The sequence below is a fragment of the Plecotus auritus genome (genome assembly GCF_963455305.1).
Source record: "Plecotus auritus genome assembly, chromosome: 2".
In the NCBI taxonomy this organism is placed as follows: Eukaryota; Metazoa; Chordata; class Mammalia; order Chiroptera; family Vespertilionidae; genus Plecotus; species Plecotus auritus.
In genome coordinates, this window is record NC_137771.1 from 105,274,150 (window position 1) to 105,278,558 (window position 4,409).

The following is a 4,409-nucleotide window of genomic DNA, read 5'->3' on the forward strand; positions in this document are numbered from 1 at the left end:
TTATCAGATGCATGATTTGCAAATCTCTTCTCCAATTCAGTAGGTTTCCTTTTTATTTTGTTGTTGGTTTCCTTTGCCATGAAGAAGCTTTTTAGTTTGATGTAGTCCCATTTTTTTTTGCTTTTGTTTTACTTGCTGTTGGAATTGAAGCCATAAAACATTGCTAAAACTGATATGAAGGATCTTGCTGCTTATGTTTTCTTCTATGTTTCTTTTTCACTGTTTTAGGTTTTCAAGTCTTTAATTCAGTTTGAATCAATTTTTGTGTATGGTGTAAGACAGTGATCTAACCTTATTCTTTTGATTGTGGCTGTCCAGTTTTCCTAAAACCATTTATTGAATATCCATTGTATGTATATTCTTGGCTCCTTTGTAATAAATTAGTAGTCTGTATATGTGTGCATTTATTTCTATGCTCTTGGTTTTGTTCCATTAATCCATGTGTCTGTTTTTTACCAATACCATACTGTTTTGGTTACTATTTTTTGTAGTACAGTTTGAAATCAGGAAGTGTGATATCTCTGGCATTGTTCTTTTTTCTCAGGATTGCTTTGGCTTTTTGGGATCTTTTATAGTTCCATATAAACTTTAGAATATTTTTGTCCTATTTCTGTAAAAAATGCTCTTGGGATTTTGACAGGGATGACATTGATTCTGTAGATAGCTTTCAGTAACATGGCCATTTTAACAATATTGATTCTTCCAATCTATGAGCAAAAAAATAACTGCACATTTCTCTGTGTCTTCTTCAATTTCTTTCAACAACGTCTTACAGTTTTCAGTGTTCAGATCTTTTACCTCTTAGTTAAATTTATTCCTAGTGTATAGAAACACAGCAGATTTTTGTGTATTGATTTCATAGCCTACAAATTTACTGTATTTGTTTATTAGTTCTAACAGTATGTGTGTGTGTGTGTGTGTGTGTGTGTGTGTGTGTGTGTGTAGTCTTTAGGGTTTTCTCTGTATAAAATGTTGTCATCTGCAAATAGTCATTCACAAACAGTTTTAGTTCTGTTTTGCCAATTTGGATAACATTTGTTTTATTTCTTCCTTGCCTGATTGCTCTAGCTAGGACTTCCAATAGTATGTTAAATAGTAGTGGTGAGGGTGGACATTCCTGTCTTGTTTCTAATTTCAGAGGGAAAGCTTTTTCGTTTTTCACCCCTGAGTACGATTCTTGCTGTGGGTTTGTTATATATGGCCTTTATTATCTTGAGGTACATTTCTTCTATACCCACTTTGTTGAGTTTTTAAAAAATCATAAATGTATACTCAATCTTGTAAAATGCTTTTTCTGCGTGTATGGAGATAATCATATGATTTTTATTTTTCATTTTGTTAATGTGGTGTATCACCTTGATTGAATTGCAGATATTAAACCATCTTTGCATCCCTGGAATAGAGCTCACTTGATCATGTGGCAAGATCCTTTTAATGCATTGCAATCAGCTTACTAATATTTTGTTGATAACTTTTACATCTAAATTTATCAGAGATATTGCCTGTAATTTTTTTCTATTTTCCTTACCCTGTCTCTTCATTTTTTTTGGAAGAGTTTGAGAAGAACAGGTATTAAATCTTCTTTAAATATTTGTTCGAATTCACCAGTGAAGCTGTCTTGTCCTAGACATTTGTTTTTTGGGGAGTTTTTTTTGTTTTGTTTGTTTGTTTGTTTTATTACTGGTTCAATCTCCTTGATAGTGAACAGTCTATTCAGGTTTTCTACTTTTTCATGATTCAGTCTTGGAAGGTTGTATGATTCTAATACTTTACTTATTTTCTTCCTTCCTTTCTCTTTCTCTCTCTCTCTCTCTCTCTCTCTCTCTCTCTCTTTTCTCTTTCTCTCTTTCTTTCTTTCTCCCTTTCTTCCTTTCTCCCTTTTTTTCTTTCTCCCTCCTTCCTTCCTTCCTTCCTTCCTTCCTTCCTTCCTTCCTTCCTTCCTTCCTTCCCTCCTTCCTTCTTTCCTTCCTTCCTTCTTTCCTTCCTTCCTTCCTTCCTTCCTTCCTTCCTTCCTTCCTTCCTTCCTTCCTTCCTTCCTTCCTTTCTTTCTTTCTTTCTTTCTTTCTTTCTTTCTTTCTTTCTTTCTTTCTTTCTTTCTTTCATCTTTCTTTCCTTTCTTTCTTTCTTTCTTTCATGGTTGTTTATAGAAGACCTTTGTATGATCCTTTGCATTTCTGTGGTATCCATAACACCTCCTCTTTCATTTTTGATTTTAGTTATGTGAGTCTTCTCTCTTTATTTCTTAGTGAGTAGCTAAAAGTTTACCAATTTTGTTTATGTTTTAAGAGAACCAACTCTTAGTTTAATTAACCTTTTTATTGTCTTTTTAGTTTCTATTTCATTTATTTCTACTCTGATTTTTATTATTTTTTTCCTTCTACTACTGACTTTGGGCTTTGTTTGTTCTTCTTTTTCTGGTTCCTTTAGGTGTAAGGTTAGATTGTTTATTTGAAAATTTTTCTTGTGTCTTGAGGTAGGTCTGTATTGCTATGATACCACATTTGCTGAATACTATAGTATGTGATATGTCAATTTTTCTTTTTCTTTTTTCTTTATGTGTTTTTTTAAAAAGTTCTTTGCTTTCCTCATTGACCCAACAGTTGTTTGGTAGCATGTCATTTATATTCTACATATTTTTTTTCTAATTTTCTTCTTATAGTTGATTTCTAGTTTCATACCTTTGTGGTCCAAAAAGATTCTTGCTAGGATTTCAATCTTAGATTTGTTGAGACTTGTTTTGTGTTCCAACATAGGGTCAGTCTATGAGAATGTTTCATGTGCACTTGGTAAGAATGTATATTGTGTTGCTTTTGGAAGGGATGTTCTATATAGATTGATTAAATCTATCTGGTCTAAGAATGTCATTTAAGGTTTACTTTCAGCTCTTTCTGTCTAGATGATGTATGCATTGATGTAAGTGGGTTGTTGAAGTCCCCTATTATTATTGAGTTTCTGTCAATTTCTTCCTTTAAGTCTGTTAATATTTGCTTTATATATTTTAGTGTTCCTATGTTGGTTGTGTATATGTTGATAAATGTTGTCATCTTGCTATACATGCTTTCTTTTGGCTACCATTTGTTTGGACTATCATCTTCTACTTAATTTTGAACCCATCTTTATCTTTAGAGCTGAGCTAAGTCTCCAGCAGGCAGCATATAGTTGGGTCTTGTTTTTTAATTCATCAAGCTACTCTATCTTGGTTAGTTTATTCTATTTACATTTAGGGTAATTATTGATATGTACATTGAGGGCCTCCTGCTGAACGTTTTATATTTTCTCTTTATCTTCATTGTTTTTTTCCTTTTGTGCTTCTGTTTGCCATTATAACTTGGTGGTTTTCTATGATGTTTTTCTCAGTCCTTGTATTTTATATTTTGTGTGTCTGCTCTAGATTTTTGTTTTGTGGTTAGCATGTAGTTTGTATAAAATGTCTCACAACTAAAAATGTTCTTTCTCTGCTGATAGTGTCTTATCTTTACTTGCCTATTATAAGTTCTGTCCTTTACTTCGTCCTTTTTTATTTTTTGTTGTCACAAATTATCCTTTTTTATGTTGTAAATTTATTACCAAATTGAAGCAACTATATTTTTAGTGTTTTCCTTTTCCTTTTAACTTTTTTGTTGTTGTTCATCCTCACTTGAGGATATTTTTTCCACTGATTTTTTTTTTTTAGAGAGAATGGAATGGAGGGAAGGACCAGCAGCACAATCACATCTTTACAGTATTTGCTTAAAGGAAAAAAGTTAAGTAACCAAATGAGCTATATAACTCAATGTAGTTTATATAAATTAAAAATTATACAAACTCAAACAAAAAATATTCACTTTGTAAAAAACACATACAACCCAAAATCTATGTATTAAAAGTCATGATTTCTATGGGAATGGATCCTATCTAATAAAGAGGGAATATGCTAATTGACCACCATGCCCTCACAAAGATGGTGGCATCCACAGCCAATTAGAAGGTAATATGTTAATTGACTGCTGCGCCCTCAAAGATGGTGGCACCCACAGCCAGAAGATGGTGGCGCCCAGTCCCCTCAGCCCCACTGGGGTGGCAGTCACACGGCACGGCCGGGCCCACCCCCAGGTGGGTCCAGCCGCTCTGTACGCCTGCCTCTGGAGTCCCCCAGGTCCCTCAGCCCCCCAGCCACCCTGGGCTGGCCTGAGGTGCAGGCAAGCCTCGGATGGTGGATACCCAGCCGCCCAGGGCCACCCGAGTCTCAGGTAACCAGGGCCTGCCGAGGCTTGCGCTGCCGGCAGTAGCAGCAGCAGAGGTGTGATGGGGGCATCGCCTTCCCCTGATCGCTGGATCGCCTCCTGCCCCTGAGGGCTCCCGGATTGTGAGAGGGGGCAGGCTGGGCTGAGGGACCCCCTCTCCAGTGCATGAATTTTCATGCACCGGGC